Here is a 19,808-nt window from a genome sequence, read left to right as displayed (position 1 = left end):
AATCACAGAAAACTAGCCAATCTGATCATATGGACCACAGCCTTGTCTAACTCAATGAAACTATGAACCATACCTTGTAAGTCCACCCAAGATGGGTAGGACATGGTGGAGAGTTCTGACAAAATGTGGTCCACAGGAAAAGGGAATGGCAAACCACTTCAGTATTCTTGCCTTGAGAATTTCATGAACAGTATGAAAAGGCAAAAAGATAGGACAATGAAAGATGAACTACCCAGATTGGTAGGTGCCCAATATGCTGCTGGAGATCAATGGAGAAATAACTCCAGAAAGAATGAAGAGATGCAGCCAAAGCAAACACAACACCCAGTTGTGGATGTGCCTGGTGATGGAAGTAAAGTCTGATGCTGTAAAGAGCAATATTGCATAGGAACCTGGAATGTTAGGTCCATGAATCAGGGTAAATTGGAAGTGGTCAAATAGGAGATGGCAAGAGTGAGCATCAACATTTTAGGAATCAGCGAACTAAAATGGACTGGAATGGGTGAGTTTAACTGAGATGACCATTATATCTACTACTGTGGGTAAGAGTCCCTTAAAAGAAATGGAGTAGCCATCATAGTCAACAAAGAAGTCTGAAATGCAGTACTTGGATGCAATCTCAAAAGCTACAGAATGATCTCTGTTCGTTTCCAAGGCAAACCATTCAATATCACAGTAATCCAAGTCTATGCTATGACCAGCAGTGCTGAAGAAGCTGAAGCTGAATAGTTATATGAAGACCTACAAGACCTTCTAGAACTAACACACAAAAAGATGTCCTTTTCATTATAGGGGATTGGAATACAAAAGTAGGAAGTCAAGAGATACCTGGAGTAACAGGCAAATTTGGCCTTGGAGTACAAAATGAAGCAGGACAAAGGCTAACAGAGTTTTGCAAAGAGAATGCACTGGTCATAGCAAACACCATCTTCCAACAACACAAGAGAAGACTCTACACATGGGTATCACCGGATGGTCGACACTGAAATCAGATTGATTATATTCTTTGCAGCCAAAGATGGAGAAGCTCTATACAGTCAGCAAAAACAAGACTGGGAGCTGACTGTGGCTCAGATCATGAACTCCTTATTGCCAAATTCAGATGTAAATAGAAGAAAGTGGGGAAAATCACTAGACCATTCAGGTGTGATCTAAATTACATCCCTTATGATTATACAGTGGAAGTGAGAAATAGATTCAAGGGATTAGATCTGATAGACAGAGTGCCTGAAGAACTATGGATGGAGGTTTGTGACATTGTACTGTAGGTAGGGATCAAGACCATCCCCAAGATAAAGAAATGCAAAAAGGCAAAATGGTTGTCTGAGGAGGCCTTACAAATAGTTGAGAAAAGAAGAGAAGTAAAAGGCAAAGGAGAAAAAGAAAGATATACCCATTTGAATGCAGAGTTCCAAAAAATAGCAAGGAGAGATAAGAAAGACTTCCTCAGTGATCATCCTCAGCAAAGGATCTTCCTCAGCAAAAGATCTTCCTCAGCAAAGAAATAGAGGAAAATGATAGAATGGGAAAGATTAGAGACATCTTCAAGAAAATTAGAGATACCAAGGGAACATTTCATGGAAATATGGTCACAATAATGGTCAGAAATGGTATCGACCTAACAGAAGCAGAAGATATTAAGAAGAGGTGGCAAGAATACATAGAAAAGCTATACTTCATGTCCCAGATAACCACAATAGTGTGAGCACTCACCTAGAGCCAGACATCCTGCAATGTGAAGTCAGTTGGGCCTTAGGAAGTATCACAATGAACAAAGTTAGTGGAGGTGATGGAATTCCAGTTGAGCTATTTCAAATCCTGAAAGATGATGCTGTGAAAGTGCTGCACTCAATATGGCAGCAAATTTGGAAAACTCAGCAGTGGCCACAGGACTGGAAAAGGTCAGTTTTCATTCCAACCTCAAAGAAAGGCAATGCCCAAAATGCTCAAACTATTGCACAATTGCACACATCTCACACACTAGCAAAGTAATGCTCAAAATTCTCCAAGCCAGGCTTCAACAGTATGTGAACTGTGAACTTCCAGATGTTCAAACTGGTTTTAGAAAAAGCAGAGGAACAAGAGATCAAATTGCCAGCATCCGTTGGATCATCAAAAAAGCAAGAGAGTCCAAGAAATACATCTATTTCTGCTTTATTGACTACACCTAAGCCTTTGACTGTGTGGGTCACAATAAACTGTGGAAAATTCTGAAAGAGATGGGAATATCAGATCATCTTTCCTGCCTCCTGAGAAATCTGTATGCAGGTCAAGAAGCTACATTTAGAACTGGACATGGAACAACAGACTGGTTCCAAATTGGGAAAAGAGTATGTCAAGGCTGTATATTGTCACCTTGCTTATTTAAACTATATGCAGAGTACATCATGCAAAATGTTTGACTGGATGAAGCACAAACTGGAATCAAGATTTCCAGGAGAAATATCAGTAACCTCAGTATGCAGATGACAGCACCCTTATAGCAGAAAGTGAAGAAGAACTAAAGAGCCTCTTGATGAAAGTGAAAGAGGAGAGTGAAATAGTTGGTTTAAAACTCAACATTCAAAAAAAAAAAAAAATAAAACTCAACATTCAGAAAACTAAGATCATGTCATCTGGTCCCAACTCTTCATGGCAAATAGATGTGAAAACAATTGAAACAATAAGAGACTTTATTTGGGGGGCTCCAAAATCACTGCAGATGGCTACTGCAGCCATGAAATTAGAAGACGCTTACTCCTTGGCAGGAAAGTTATGATCAACCTAGATGGCATATTAAAAAGCAGAGACATTACTTTGCCAACAAATGTCCGCCTAGTAAAGGCTATGGTTTTCCCAGTAGTCATGTATGGATGTGAGAGTTGGACTGTAAAGAAAGCTGAGCGCCAAATAAGTGATAGTTTTGAACTACGGTGTTGGAGAAAACTCTTGAGAGTCTTTGGACTGCAAGGAGATCCAACCAGTCAATGTTAAAGGAAATAGTCCTGAATATTCACCTGAAGGACTGATGCTAAAGCTGAAACTCCAATCCTTGGCCACTTGATGTGAAGAACCGACTCCTTGGAAAAGACTCTGAATCTGGGAAAGAATGAAGACTGGAGGAGAAGGGCCTGACAGAGGATGAAATGGTTGGATGGCATCACTGACTCGATGGATTGAGTTTGTGTAAGCTCCGGGAGTTGGTGATGGACAGGGAAGCCTATCGTACTGCATTCATGGGGTCTCATGGGGTCAGACATGACTGAGCAACTGAACTGAACTGAATTGATCTGAGCCACAGTCAGCTCCTGGTTTTGTTTTTGCTGATTATATATAGTTTTTCATTTTTTGCTCAAAGAATATAATCAATCTGATTTCAGTATTGACTATCTGGTGATGTCCATGTGTAGAGTTGTTTCTTGTGCTGTTGGAAGAGGATGTTTGCTAGGACCAGTGTGTACTCTTGGCAAAACTCTGTTAGTGTTTTCCTTGCTTCATTTTGTATTCCAAGGCCAAATTTGCCTGTTACTCCAGGCATCTCTTGACTTCCTACTTTTGCGTTCCAGTCCCCTATGATAAAAAGGACATCGTTTGGTGTTAGCTCTAGAAAGCTTTCTAGGTGTTTTATAGAATCGTTCAATTTCAGCTTCTGTGGCGTTAGTGGTTGGGGCATAGACTTGGATTACTGTGATATTGAATGGTTTGCCTTGGGAATGATTCAAGATCATTCTGTCGTTTTTGAGATTGCACCCAAGTACTGTATTTCAGACTCTTGCTGAATATGAGGCCTACTCAATTTCCTCTAAGGGATTCTTCCCCACAGTTTTAGATTTAATGATTATCTGAATTAAGTTCGCCCATTCCCTTTCCATTTTACTTCACTGATTCCTAAAATATTGATATTCATTTTTGCCATCTCATGTTTGACCACGTCCAATTTACCTTGAGTTATGGATGTTATATTCCAGGTTCCTATGCAGTTTTGTTCTCTACAGCATCGGGCTTTACTTTCACCACCAGACACATCCACAGCTAGGCATTGTTTCTGCTTTGGCTCAGCCTCTTCATTCTTTCTGGAGATATTTCTCCACTCTTCCCCAGTAGTATATTGGAAACCTATCGACTTGGGAGGCTCATCTTTCAGTGTCATATGTTCTTGGTTTTTCATAATGTTCATGGAGTTCTCAAGGCAAGAATGATGATGTGGTTTGCTGTTCCCTTCTCCAGTAGACCACGTTTTATCTGAGCTCTCCACCATGACTTGTATCCTTGGGTGGCCCTATATGACATGGCTCATGGTTTCATTGAGTTACACAAGGCTCTGATCCATGTGATCATTGTGGTTAGTTTTCTGTAATTGTGTGTTTCATTCTAGAAGCCATGGGATGAAGTTCTTGCTTCTTCTGCCTGCCCTCTGATGGATGAGAATAAGAGGCTTGTGCAAGCTTCCTCGTGGAAGGGACTGGTTATTGGGAAAACTAGGCCTTGCTCTGGTGGGCAGGGCCATGCTTAGTAAATATTTAATCTAATTTTCTCCTAATAGGTGGGACTGTTCTCCCTCCCTGTAGTTTGGCCTGAGGCAGCTGAGTCCTAGAGTCTGCAGTCCCTATGGTAGAGCTATAGGCTCTATGGTAGGGCTAATGGTGACCTCCTCCAAGAGAACTTATGTCAACACTGTGCACCTCCCAGGACTGCTGCTGTCAGTGCCCCTGATCCCATGGCAGGCCACTGTCAAGTCATGCCTCCATCAGAGAATTCTAAACATTCACAGGCAAGTCTGGCTCTGTCTCTTGTGGGATCACTGCTCCTTTCCCCTGGGTCCTGGCACACACAAGGTTTTGTTTGTGCCCTCCAAGAGTCTCTGGCCAGTATGAGGTTTGATTTTAACATGACTGCACTTCTTCTACCATCTTGTGGTTTCTCCTTTGTCCTTGGATGTAGGGTATCTGTTTTTGGTGGGTTCCAACATCCTCCTTTCAGCAGATAGTTGTGATTTTGGTGTTCTCACAAGAGAAGATGATCACATGTCCTTCTACTCTTCCATTTCTCTTCAAATTGTATTAGGCAGGTGGTGACTTTTCCTGCCAATCTTTAGGGGGAAGTCAGGCATTCTGGGCTCCTATAAAACCCTTCTTTGATGACAAGTCTCTTCTTTACAAGTGAATCATTCAAAGTGACCATATAATTGAAACAGGCAAGTCACCTTGACTAATTAGTGCCAGAATACGGCCAAACTTGCAAAGTAAATAGGTAGTTGGCATTTGGTTTTCAGAGCTAATTTAACACCAGCAGATGGTGCTAAAATGTAGCTTCTCCATCTTAAAATAAATACCCAAGTTTTCCTTAAAATCAGATACTAGTTAAATGTAGGGATATTAATTGCTCTGGAAAGTTCAGATGGGAGTTATGTTTGTCATCATTTAACTTCCTTGAGCAGAGCTTCACTTGAAACCTAGGTGCGTCTTCCGCCCATACATCCAGACTTCTTTCAAGCTAAATCAGTTTTCTTCCAGTTGGAATCTCATTCATAAGAATGTAACTAAACTACAGAAGATTTTAATCTCATGCTCCAGTTGGCAGGCAAAATGCAACCAAAGATCTAACTATGTAGCTCAGTGACAGATGATTATTTGTTACTTCTTGGGGTTTTTAGTACTTCTTGGATTTTCTTCCCAGCAGAGAACCAATCTCCAAAGAAAAAAATAATTCTCAATTTATGACTCTTTCTTCATAGACATATAGAACATTAGAGCTTGTAGGACACTTATCGAGTATGCAAATCAGTAGCCTTCTATTTTTAGCATTAGAATAGTTTTTCTTTTTCAAATGGAATCCTTTGTGGAAGCCTGACATATAAAACTGATAGAAGCTGAATTACTCTGTTGAAATGTGTGTTAGAAAGGTTTAGATCTCTGCCCTTTTGGCCTCTCTCTGTCTTTCTCATCTGTGAAGTTGCCCTTGAGCCATGAACCCAAACCATGCCCTTGAGTCTGAACTCTAGGGCTGCACAGAATAGTTTGAAAACTATGATTGCATTCCAACCCTTCATTTACATACCAGGAAACTGAATCTGGTGAGGGAAAATGCTCAAGGGTATGAAAGATGGCTGGAAAGGCCAGTTAGTCTGGTCAGCAGGGCCAGAGTTCATGTGCATGCAGAGTTCATGTTCATGTAGTAGAGCTCTAGTTCTCTGGAACCTCTGGTGGATTGGTATAAATGTGTGCACAGGTCTTATCTTATAACAATATTTGATATTCCAATGAAGTTCATTCAGCTCATTCCCCTGGGAGAAGTGTAACCTCTCCACTTCTGCCAAAGATACCCTTGGGGAAATACCTCATGACCCTCTAATACACCCCACATCTGAGTATATGTGGTGCACTCTTGGTTTGGCTCAAGGAAATTTGTGAAATCTTCCACCTAGCTTGAACACATTCTAATCTTACCTTTCCATGGCTCCTTCTCCCCTAGGCACTTAAGAATTTTATGCTAGGGAGAAAAAGGTCTGTTGATCTTATTCAGGCCAAGATGCTCCCTTCAACTGTTCTATGTTTAACAAAATTGAACCTTTTGTTCCTTTTACATAATGCAAGCTCTTCATTCTTTGAAGAGAGAGGCCACTCCTCATGGGCCCTACATCTTGGATAAGGAAAGGAGACCAAGACAGAGATCTAGAGAGTTGTGCTTTCTCACTGAAGAAGGAACCTGAAGTTTTGAAGTGGGGAACTCTTTTGCCAAAGTTTAGTGGTGAAACAAGCTTCCCAGGTTGCTCAGTGGGTAAAGAACCTGCCTGCAATGCAGGAGACATAGGATACCTAGGTTTGATCCCCAGGTCAGGAAGATTCCTTGGAGTAGGGTATGGCAACCCACTCCAGTATTCTTGCCTGGAGAATCCCATGAACAGATGAGACTGGCAGGCTACAATCCACGAGGTCGCAAAGAGTCATACACGACTGAAGTGACTGAACACTAAGGGGGAAACAGGCTTTAAACCAGTATGCATGGTTCAAGACATATGTATGCCATGGCAGGTATTATACTTTAAAAACCTGTGTCAGGTTCTCAAATATGCTGCCAGGTGATTTTAGGGCCTCAGGTAACTCCTACAATGTGAATAGTACTGTTTGGAGTTGTGCAACCCCAAGGTACTAAAGATGATCTTAATTAAACTTTATAGTCCCAACTTCTGGGAGAGTGCCTTCTAACATGGATGTGATTGTGTGAAAAAATCATGAGTATTAAAACCAAAAAGATCCTTAGAGATTACCTAGGATTACCTACAGATTACCTATGATTACTAGATTACCTAGTTCAACTCTGGTTTTAAAATGGATGGATTTGAGAGGGATGGATTTTAAGATGAACTTTAAAAGCCCAAATAATAAAAAGGGATTTCTTTTTCTTTTTAATATTTATTTATTCAGCTGCACCAGGTCTTAGTTGCAGCATGTTGGATCTAGTTCCCTGACCAGGGGTCGAACCTAGGTCCTCTGAATTGGGAGTGGGAAATCTTAGCCACTGGACCACCAGGAAAGTCCCAGAAAGGGATTTCTTAAGGTCACATACATGGTGACAGAATTTGGACCAGGAACCAGTGCACACGCTGCTCTTCTACATATGTAAGAACCATGAAGCCAGCTCCCTTGTGGGAAAAGAAGTTCCATGAATGGAACCGAAGCATTTGCATTCTTTGCTCGTCTTTTGAAGGGTAAAGAGCAAGATGAGGGGATTGCTAGAGGAACTCGTGTACCCAGAGGGTCTGGGCAACACTATCTGATTTTGTCACATCAATCCAGGAAGACCTAGACTCAGGTGAGTGCTGGAGCCTTTGCTAAGAATAAGGTGAAAGGAAAAAAATAGGCTTAAAATTTAATAGGAAGAATGTGAACATTGAAAAAAATGTACCGCATTGCTCAGCAAACTTGAAAGCTACCCTCATTGCTGGTAGAATAAAACCCAAACATTGACAGATGTTCTTCTCACAGTCAGACTTGAGCACCTGCAATAAACTTAATATACTGAAATAATGAAATTAAGCAGACTCCTCATGCCGAGCTTCCAGTCTCACTTTAACAAACATAATTTGGGTGACATCATGAAAAACAAATTCTTCTTAAGAGCGAATGTAGATTACAAGGAAAATGATCACATGGCTTAGCTTTGGCAAGCAAAAAGAAAGCACTAAGTTTGGCCCTTATGAAAATGTGTGAATCAGTTCTAATGAGATGGATGAAACTGGAGCCCATTATACAGAGCGAAGTAAGCCAGAAAGATAAAGACCATTACAGTATACTAACACATATATATGGAATTTAGAAAGATGGTAACGATAACCCTATATGCAAAACAGAAAAAGAGACTCAGATGTATAGAACTGACTTGTGAACTCTGGGAGAAGGCGAGGGTGGGATGTTTCAAGAGAACAGCATTGAAACATGTATATTATCTAGGGTGAAACAGATCACCAACCCAGGTTGGGTGCATGAGAAAAGTGCTCGGGCCTGGTGCACTGGGAAGACCCAGAGGGATCGGGTGGAGAGGGAGGTGGGAGGGGGGACCGGGATGGGGAATACATGTAAATCCATGGCTAATTCATTTCAATGTATGACAAAAACTACTGTAATGATGTAAAGTAATTAGCCTCCAACTAATAAAAATAAGTGGAAAAAAAAAGAGAGAGAGAAAAAAAGAAAATATGTTAAATGACTGGTGCTTACACAAGTGATTGAGGTTGTTCAATACAGTATGTGTATGTGTGTGTATGTGTGTGTGTGTGTGTGTGTGCATGCTTGCATATATCTACCCATGCATGTCACTGCTCAGCATCCCCTTAATTCTAGGTCATAGAATTATAGCTGTCAACTCTCAAAGCAACCTTAATTATCCCAAGCCCATTATTCTACAGATGATAAACACTGAGAATGAGACCTGGATAGTGACTTGTCCAATGTCATGCAATGCATCAATGACAAAAATCTGGACTAGAACAGAAGTCTCCTGACAGCCAGTTCTATACTTTCCCCTCCCACTCTTACTTATCACTGTGCTAATATGATTGGGACACTCCTCCCAGGAGCCATCATAGTCAACTTTTGTTATTTCTCTATAAAATTTATCCCTTTGTTTTTTTTTAAACAGTGACTTTTGCCTGTTGTCCTGGAAACAGTGTCTTGAAATCCCTGTCCCACACCAACAGGGATTCTCTGAAGCCTGAATTCTGGCCTGTATTAAGTTGAAAAAACCTCTGCTACTCTGGAGACAAATTCCTGATGAGGCAGAAAGAGGTGATCCAGAGAGGAGTGTGCATTTAGTCACAAGAGACTCTATGATGAGTAGCCCCAAATTTGAAGGCATATAATTATTTGAAGTATATGACAGTGGCAGAAAGGGAGTTAGGTGTGACCATTGTGGTTGATTCAACAACTATTAAGTATCAACTTTATATCAGGTACTTTGGTATAGTAGAAGAACACAGTCTTTAGCATCTGAATGTACAATTCAAATTCTACTTGGACCACTTGCTAGTGGGATCTCAGTCAAGTTATCCCAACTCCCCGAGACTTAGTTTCATCATTTATTAAATAGGAATAGTAACAGTATATACTTTCTAGGGTTGTTGAGAGAGGAATTTAGATAAAATAGTATATGCTAAGTACCTATACAGTTTTTGGTATATAGTGAATGTGGAATAAAGGTTCTTTTTTTTTTCTTTTCTGAACATGATAACAGATAATTTTAATAGTTTCATGAAAACTGAATAAAATATTCCCTCTGTCTCCAACAGCAGGATTTGAAAAGATCAAAGCACTTCAATTATCTGGACTGAAAGAAATTGTTTTTTGATAAATTAGGCCTAATCAATGCAAGAGGTGATGGTCAGAGGCTAGGTTCAACCTTTTTGGATCTGTCTTACCACAGGCTTGTTTGTTTTCTACTTCATTCTAATCCATTACATTTCAGAGCCTTGTTCAGTTTAAATAGTATCATAAAATCTTTTCCTCTTTGGCTTTAAATTGGCTCTTGTCAGGAAGCTTTTGCGTTTGGACTGTATATTAAGGGTGTAACATAAAAACGCAATGCTGTGTGTATTCATACAAAGCAGAAGGTCACAGGACCTTGCTCCCAAGTGCCAAATTCTTCTAATCACCAGGATAAAATACCAGTGTTTAAGGGGAAGGCTGTCTCACAAAACACAGCACAGGCAATTGCACTGCTTGCCCCTGAGGCTTCCATGGCAGCTGTTCAGGGCGGAGCTGCTCTCTCTACTTGTATTGCCAGCGTTCCTAGAGCCAGAATGCTGGGTCCAACCAACAGCCTTTATTTTATTTTTAAAAATTTATTTATTTTTAATTGGAGGCTAATTACTTTACAATATTGTACTGAGTTTTGCCATACACTGACATGAATCAGCCAAGGGTGTACATGTGCTCCCCATCCTGAAACCCCCTCCCACCTTCCTCCTCATCCCATCCCTCAAGGTCATCCCAGTGCACCAACCCTGAGCACTTTGTCTCATCAAACCTGGACTGGCAATCTGTTTCACATATGATAATATACATGTTTCAATGCTATTTTCTCAAATCATCCCACCCTCATCTTCTCGCACAGAGTCCAAAAAACTGTTCTATACATCTGTGTCTCTTTTGCTGTCTCGCATATACAGTCATTGTTACCATCATTCTAAATTCCATATATATGTGTTAGTACACTGTATTGGTGTTTTTCGTTCTGACTTATTTCACTCTGTATAATAGGCTCCAGTTTCATCCACCTCATTAGAACTGATTCAAATGTATTCTTTTTAATGGCTGAGTAATATTCTATTGTGTATATGTACCACAGATTTCTTATCCATTTGTCTCTCAATGAATATCTATATTGCTTCCATGTCCTGGCTATTACAAACAGTGCTGTGATGAACATTGGGGTACACGTGTCTCTTACAATTCTGATTTCCTCAGTGTATGCCCAGCAGTGGGATTGCTGGGTCATACAGTAGTTCTATTTCCAATTTTTTAAAGAATCTCCACACTGTTCTTCATACTGGCTGTACTAGTTTGCATTCCCACCAACAGTGTAAGACGGTTCCCTTTTCTCCACACCCTCTCCAGCATTTATTGTTTGTAGACTTTTGGATAGCAGCCATCCTGACTGGTGTGAGATGGTACCTCATTGTGGTTTTGATTTGCATTTCTCTGATAATGAGTGATGTTGAGCATCTTTTCATGTGTTTGTTAGCCATCTATCTGTCTTCTTTGGAGAAATGTATGTTTAGTTCTTTGACCCACTTTTTGATTGGGTCTTTTATTTTTCTGAAATTGAGCTGTATGAGTTGCTTTTATATTTTTGAGATTAATTCCGTGTCAGTTGCTTCATTTGCTATTATTTTCTCCCATTCTGAAGTCTGTCTTTTCACCTTGCTTATAGTTTCCTTCATTGTGCAAAAACTTTTAAGTTTAATTAGGTCCCATTTGTTTGTTTTTGCTTTTATTTCCAATATTCTGGGAGGTGGGTCATAGATGATCCTGCTGTGATTTATGTCAGAGAGTGTTTTACCTATGTGTTCCTCTAGGAGTTTTATAGTTTCTGGTCTTACATTTAGATCTTTAATCCATTTTGAGTTTATTTTTGCGTATGGCGTTAGAAAGTGTTCTAGTTTCATTCTTTTACAAGTGGTTGACCAGTTTTCCCAGCACCACTTGTTAAAGAGGTTGTCTTTTTTCCATTGTATATTCTTGCCTCCTCTGTCAAAGATAAGGTGTCCACAGGTGTGTGGATTTATCTCTGGGCTTTCTGTTTTGTTCCATTGATCTATATTTCTGTCTTTGTGCCAGTACCATACTGTCTTGATGACTGTGGCTTTGTAGTATAGCCTGAAGTTAGGCAGGTTGATTCCTCCAGGTCCATTCTTCTTTCTCAAGATTGTTTTGGCTATTCGAGGTTTTTTGTATTTCCATACAAATTGTGAAATTATTTGTTCTAGTTCTGTGAAAAATACCGTTGGTACCTTGATAGGGAGTGCATTGAATCTATAGATTGCTTTGGGTAGTATACTCATTTTTACTATATTGATTCTTCCAATATTGATTCTTCCAATCCATGAACATGGTATATTTCTCCATCTATTTGTGTCCTCTTTGGTTTCCTTCATCAGTGTTTTATAGTTTTCTATATATAGACCTTTTGTTTCTTTAGGTAGATTTATGCCTGAGAATTTTATTGTTTTTGTTGTAATGGTGAATGGGATTATTTCCTTAATTTCTCTTTCTGTTTTCTCATTGTTAGTGTATAGAAAAGCAAGGTATTTCTCTGTGTTAATTTTATATTCTGCAACTTTACTAAATTCATTGATTAGCTCTAGTAATTTTCTTGTTGAGTCTTTAGGGTTTTCTATGTAGAGGATCATGTCATCTGCAAACAGTGAGAGTTTTACTTCTTCTTTTCCATTCTGGATTCCTTTTACTTATTTTTCTGCTCTGATTGCTGTGGCTAAAACTTCCAAAACTGTGTTGAATAGTAGTGGTGAGAATGGGCATCCTTGTCTTGTTCCTGACTCTAGGGGAAATGCTTTCAATTTTTCACCATTGAGGATAATGTTTGCTGTGGGTTTGTCATATATAGCTTTTTATTATGTTGAGGTATGTTCCTTCTATGCCTGCTTTCTGAAGGGTTTTTATCATAAATGGATGTTGAATTTTTTCAAAGGCTTTCTCTGCATCTATTGAGATAATGATATGGTTTATCTTTCAATTTGTTAATATGGTATATTACATGGATTGATTTGAGGATATTAAAGAATCCTTGCATCTCTGGGATAAAGCCCACTTGGTTATGATGTATGATTTTTTAATATGTTCTTGAATTCTGTTTGCTAGGATTTTGTTAAGGATTTTTGCATCTCTGTTCATCAGTGATATTGGCCTGTAGTTTTCTTTCTTTTTTTTGGCATCTTTGTCTGGTTTTGGCATTAGGGTGATGGTGGCCTCATAGGATGAGTTTGGAAGTTTACCTTCCTCTGCAATTTTCTGGAAGAGTTTGAGTAAGATAGGTGTTAGCTCTTCTCTAAATTTTTGGTAGAATTCAGCTGTGAAGCCGTCTGGTCCTGGGCTTGTTTGCTAGAAGATTTCCGATTACAGTTTTGATTTCTGTGCTTGTGATCGGTCTGGTAAGGTTTTCTATTTCTTCCTGGTTCAGTTTTGGCAAGTTATACTTTTCTAAGAATTTTTCCATTTCTTCCAAGTTGTCCATTTTATTGGCATATAGTTGCTGATAGTGGTCTCATGATCCTTTGTGTTTCTGTGTTGTCTGTTGTGATTTCTCCATTTTCATTTCTAATTTTGTTGATTTGATTCTTCTCCCTTTTTTTCTTGATGAGTCTTCCTAATGGTTTGTCAATTTTATTTATCTTCTCAAAGAACCAACTTTTAGCTTTGTTGATTTTTGCTATGGTCTCTTTTGTTTCTTTTGCATTTATTTCTGCCCTAACTTTTATGATTTCTTTCCTTCTACTAGAAATGGGGTTCTTCATTTCTTCCTTTTCTAGTTGCTTTAGGTGTAGAGTTAGGTTTTTTATTTGGCTTTTTTCTTGTTTCTTAAGGTAAGCCTGTATTACTCTGAACCTCCCCCTTAGCACTGCTTTCAAAGTTTCCCATAGGTTTTGGGATGTTGTGTTTTCATTTTCGTTCATTTCTATGCATATTTGATTTCTTCTGTGATTTGTTATTCAGAATCCTGTTGTTTAGCCTCTATATATTGGAATTTTTAATAGTTTTTTTCCCTGTAATTGACATCTAATCTTACTGCATTGTGATCAGAAAAGATGCTTGGAATGATTTCAGTTTTTTTGAATTTACCAAGGCTAGATTTATGGCCAAGGAGGTGATCTATCCTGGAGAAGGCTCCGTGTGCACTTGAGAAAAAGGTGAAATTCATTGTTTTGGGGTGAAATGTCCTATAGATATCAATTAGGTCTAACTGGTCCATTGTATCATTAAAGTTTGTGTTTCCTTGCTAATTTTCTGTTTAGTTGATCTATCCATAGGAGTGAGTGGGGTATTAAAGTCTCTCACTATTACTGTGTTATTGCTAATTTCCCCTTTATTTTTTAAATTTTTTTAAAAAATTCCCCCTTTAATACTTGTTAGCATTTGCCTTACATATTGTGGTGCTCCTATGTTGGGTGCATATATATTTATAATTTTTATATCTTTTTCTTGAATTGATCCTTTGATCATTATGTGGTGTCCTTCTTTGTCTCTTTTCACAGCCTTTATTTCAAAGTATATTTTATCTGATATGAGTATTGCTACTTCTGTTTTCTTTTGGTTTCCATTGTGTGAAATATCTTTTTCCAGCCCTTCACTTTCAGTCTGTATGTGTCCCTTGTTTTGAGGTGGGTCTCTTGTAGGCAACAAATATAAGGGTTTTGGTTTTGTATCCATTCATCCAGTCTATGTCTTCTGGTTGGGGCATTCAACCCATTTACATTTAAGGTAATCATTGATAAGTATGATCCCGTTGCCATTTGCTTTGTTGTTTTGGATTCAAGTTTATAAACCTTTTCTGTGTTTCCTGTATAGAGAAAATCCTTTAGCATTTGTTGAAGAGCTGGTTTTGTGGTGCTGAATTCTCTCAGCTTTTGCTTGTCTGTGAAGCTTTTGATTTCTCCTTCATATCTGAATGAGATCCTTGCTGGGTACAGTAATCTGGGTTGTAGGTTTTTCTCTTTCATCACTTTAAGTGTGTCCTGCCAGCCCCTTCCGGCCTGAAGAGTTTCTATTGAAAGATCAGCTGTTATCCTTATGGGAACCCCCTTGTGTGTTATTTGTTGTTTCTCCCTTGCTGCTTTTAATATTTGTTCTTTGTGCTTGATCTTTGTTAATTTGATTAATATGTGTCTTGGGGTGTTTTCCCTTGGATTTATCCTACTTGGGACTCTCTGGGTTTCTTGGACTTGGGTGACTATTTACTTTTCCATTTTGGGGAAGTTTTCAACCATTATCTCCTCAAGTATTTTCTCATTGCCTTTCTTTTTGTCTTCTTCTGGGACTCCTATGATTCAAATGTTGGGGCATTTGACATTGTCCCAGAGGTCCCAGAGGTTGTCCCCATTCCTTTTAATGCTTTTTTCTTTTTTCCTCTCTGCTTTATTTATTTCCACCATTCTATCTTCTACCTCACTTATCCTATCTTCTGTCTCTGTTATTCTACTCTTGGCTCCCTCCAGAGTGTTTTTGATCTCATTTATTGCATTATTCATTACTGTTTGACTCTTTTTTATTGCTTCTAGGTCCTTGTTAAACATTACTAGCATCTTCTCAGTCCTTGTCTCCAGACTATTTATCTGTAACTCCATTTTGTTTTCAAGATTTTGGATCATTTTTACTACCATTATTCTGAATTCTTTTTCAGGTAGACTCCCTATCTCTTCCTCTTTTGTTTGGTTCAGTTGGCATTTATCATGTTGCTGTACCTGCTGAGTATTTCTCTGACTTTTTATCTTGTTTAGATTGCTGTGTTTGGGGTGGCCTTTCTGTATTCTGGCAGTTTTGGTATTTATTTCTGTATTCTGATTTTTGGTATTTATTATCAATTTGTACTTTTAAGAATCCAATCTTCAGTACCCATTTTTACCTAGGAGTGTGATTATTGGCTTGGTTGCCCTCTCCCCCTTTTACTCTCCTTTTTCTCCCCTAGGTCACCTCTATCTCCTCCCTCCCTATTCTCTTCTCTACCCAAATCTGTGAATCTCTTTGGGTATTCCAGGCTGTGGAGAACACTTAGGGAACTGATTACTGCCTAGATCTGTCTCTCTCCTTTTGCCCTCACCCCCCCCCCCCCTCCTGGTCACCTCTGTCTCCTTCCTCCCTCTTCTCTTCTCTATGTAACTCCGTGAACCTCTCTGGATGTTCCAGGCTGTGGAGAGCACAGAGGGATTTGATTACTGGCTAGATTGTTCTCACCCCTTTTGATTCCCTCTCTTCTCCTCCTGGTCACCTCTACCTCCCTCCTCCCTCTTCCCCTCTTCATTGTGGAGGTTCCTCCCTGTGGCTGGGGTTGGACGAGTAGTTTGGCAAGGTTTCCTGGTTAGGGAAGCTTGTGTCGGTGTTCTGGTGAGTGGAGCTGAATTTTTTCTCTCTGTAGTGCAATGAAGCGTCCGGTTTTGAGATGTCTATGGGTTTGGTGTGACTTTGGGCAGCCTGTATATTAAAGCTCAGGGCTGTTTTCCTGCGTTGGTGGAGAATTTGCGCGGTATGTCTTGCTCTGGAACTTGTTGGATCTTGGGTGCAGCTTGGTTTCAGTGTAGGTATAGAGGGTTTTGGATGAGCTCTTATCGGTTAATGTTCCCTGGAGTCAGGAGTTCTCTGGTGTTCTCAGGTTTTGGACTTAAGCCTCCTGCCTCTGGTTTTCAGTCTTATTCTTACAGTAGCCTCAAGACTTCTCTATCCATACAGCACTGATGATAAAATATCTAGGCTAATGGAGAAGAGATTCTCCACAATGAGGGACACCCAGAAAAGTTCACTGAGTTACATGGAGAAGGGAAGGTATAGTCTTTCCCCAGAGTTTGATGTTTAATTCTCTTCTCTTTCCATTCTATACTTTTTCTGAGGTTAAGTTCATCTATTTCCATATCTTTGAATGTCTCCCATATACTGAGGATTCCCAAATCTGTATCCCCCTCATTGTCATCATCACTATCTTAGTCCAGGCCCTTGTTGTCTCTTTTTAGACTACTGAAGTAGCCTCTTAGTTGTCTTCCTTTCATACCATTCCCATTGCTTTTATTCCACTGTTTATGTAAACACTGGAGTTGTCCTTTTAAGTCAGAGGCTAGACCCTATCACTCTTCTCCTTTAATAATTCCTAAATAATTAAATCTAAAGGCCTGAATCTGGCACTCAAGGGCCCTCACAATCTGGCCGCTGTCACTTTTTTCTGATATCATCTCTCATTACATTTCTCCAGGATGCTACAATATGTAGTGAGCACTGTAGGCCAGGGCTACAGTGCCATCTCCTTTAGTCACAGCTGATTAATCACTCTTAGCTCAATACTTCACATACTTCTCTGCCTTCATGTTCTTGCTTGTGATGTTCTCTCAGCCTGGATTGATCTCTGTCACTATTTATATTTACTGAAATCAAACTCATCTTTCATTCCTTAGCTCCAATGCTATTTCTCTAAAAAGTTAGCCATGATTGCCCTCTCAGGTTGAATGGTACTTTTCTTCTTAATCTCATAGCTCTTTGCTTATATGTTACCATATTATTTCATTCCTCCCGGTTGGTTTTAATGTTCATTATGTACATATCTGTCAGTTCTCCTGGACTGTAAAGTAAACTTTAAACACTATGCTATACTTTTAAGTAAATGTCTGTCTGTTTTTAAATTAAAGACAGTAGTACTTGTGATAGATTTTGGTTAAGGAGATGAGAGTACAGCCTCAGTTATGGAGTACTCTACCTTGCCTTATTTCTGGAATCCAGTATGCTGGATAAAAAGCATGAGAGTTTCCCAGATGCTCATTTTCAGTATATAACTTAGTTTCGAGAGCTAGGAAATGTTCTTGGAGAAAGTAATTTGATAAGTGCAATAAAAGAACTGCAATGATGGCATACTAATGAGAAGTATCAGTAGTTAGGGGCTGGCTCCAACTCTTTAGGGGATGCCAAAAGCCTAATGAGTCTATTTGCAGGGAGGAGAAAACAAGAAGGACAATTATTTACACAGATGAGAACTTTCTTCCTCTATGAAATTCCTGAATGCCAGAGGGTTCCTGGCAGTCTACTGAGTACAGCTCTATTATAATGCTGTGAAGATGAGGTTTTGAGTCCTAGAAAGGTGTGGGAGTCAGAAATATTTTTGGTATTAGGTGGATCTTTCTCTTTCTTCTGACTTAGATATAGTTGCCTTCCCCAACTTCTTGTAGAACTACAATAAGCAGATTCATTTCAGTGGTCATCTCTGTACCTTCAAGCATCCTTTAACCCTCAGGAATATCTTCCCTTAGCCAACCAGTCCCTCAAAGAGCTAAGAAAGAAGTTCATGAAGGGGTGTTGATGATTGATGATAGCTTAGTTGTTCTTCCTGAGAGACTTGAGATTTTTCTTGGACAATAACTAGGGGTGAAGGATGGTGGTTGGGAATTTTCTCCACAAGTGGATATAACTTTGTTGTTTCTTTTGATTATAAAAATCTTATATGTTTAATGTTAAAAGTTCCAACGCTACAGAAAAGAAAAAAAAAGAGTAAAATAAAAGTTAGCTAAAGCCTTACGACTCAGAAAAGAATGACCATTAGCTTTATAGTGAACTTCCTTTCAGACGTTTCTCTCTCTCTCTCTCTCTCTCTTTTTTAGGGTTGTGGAAGTGTTTTATTACTTAGTATGTACATAGTTGCTTAATCTTCCTTCTGTTTTACCCTGTCCAGAAGGAAAACTCAGTCTTTTTCCTTTAAGGGGGGTGGTCAGTAGTCTAGTTACTGAGAGCAGGGGGAGGGGATCTGTTTAAAAAGTTTTCTCCAATTCTCTTAATTCCAGGACCTCTGTTTTCCACTGGACTGCCACTTCCAGAGATGCCCGAGGTTATCAGGTCCTAAACTTTTTGGTGGTCCTACAGTGCAAATAATGTTGCCTTTGAGCTCTCCCCATTATTGGTTTGCTAAATCATCTACTACTTGCCCTTTCTTTTTTTTGGTGCCTTTCAAAATCTTGTTGCTGTCAAATCTTCCCACATTCTCCTCATCCGTATGGGTGTATGCCTAGCTAAACGCTCCCGTGGGTACTTTATGGAAGCACACAGCACCCCCCGCAACCCGAGACTTGCAGTGTCGATTCGTACTTGCGAACAGCAGCACCCCACCTCCCATGCTCCAACCGCCTCTTCGGCCCCTGCCCGGGCCAGACGTTTCTCTCTTTACACAAATGTAAGCACATATATATTCAAAATTTTAAATAAATGAGAGTATAGTATATATCCTATTAGAATTAAATTCCATTCTCTTCCTAGTTATTAGAACAATGCCTGGTACAAAATAGATACTAAATAAAAGTCTGCCTAATGGATAAATATTCCATTTTGAAATATTCTTTAAAAATCTAATAATGGGATGGGGAATACATGTAACTCCATGGATGATTCATGTCAATGTATGACAAAACCCACTACAATATTGTAAAGTAATTAGCCTCCAACTAATAAAAATAAATGAAAAAGATCTAATAATGTATCTTTCCACATCAATATATATTAAATTCTTTTAAAAAGCTGTCTGCATTACATTTAGTTGAACATGGATATTTTATTTAACTAGTTTCCTATTTATGGCATTTAAGTTTGTCTAGATTTTTGCTCTTAGAAACAATCTTGGATGCAGAGTTTTATTCTTTATTTTGTTTTCTTTTTATTATAAGCATCTTGAGTACATGTGATTTTAAACATATCTCTAAATTAATTACAGAAGAGTTATCACATCTATTTTCTGAAATAAAACTAGTGTCAAAGTATCTGCATGCATAGTTTTACACTTACATCTTTGCACAGTTCGCTGCTTATCTTCTCCTTAGGTCACATTCTCCTAATGGGAATCGATATGTCAAAGGGTATGTGTATTTTGAATTTTAATACATTGTTAAACTGCATTTTATAAATTGTGTGAAGATTTTTAATCAACAAAGTTTTATAATACACAACTAATTGTAAGGCTGGTATCAGAATTCTAGGGCTCACACATAAAACCAACATGCAGGAATATATGTGAAAGGGGACAAGGTTAGAACAAGAAAAAGAAAGTAGAAGGCTAGGAAAGAAGTCACATGGAACTGCCAA

The 19,808-nt window shown here is 39.0% G+C and overlaps 1 pseudogene; it reads left to right on the top strand.

The window, feature by feature from the left end:
• The first annotated feature begins 336 nt into the window (after window positions 1-336).
• LOC139033143 (craniofacial development protein 2 pseudogene) lies at window positions 337-18,910 on the top strand (annotated as a pseudogene).
• The last annotated feature ends 898 nt before the right edge of the window (window positions 18,911-19,808 follow it).

This window comes from Odocoileus virginianus, chromosome X, assembly GCF_023699985.2.
Source record: "Odocoileus virginianus isolate 20LAN1187 ecotype Illinois chromosome X, Ovbor_1.2, whole genome shotgun sequence".
Classification (NCBI taxonomy): domain Eukaryota; kingdom Metazoa; phylum Chordata; class Mammalia; order Artiodactyla; family Cervidae; genus Odocoileus; species Odocoileus virginianus.
Note: the sequence above shows the minus strand (reverse complement) of the source record. Positions and strands in the feature narration are given on the sequence as shown.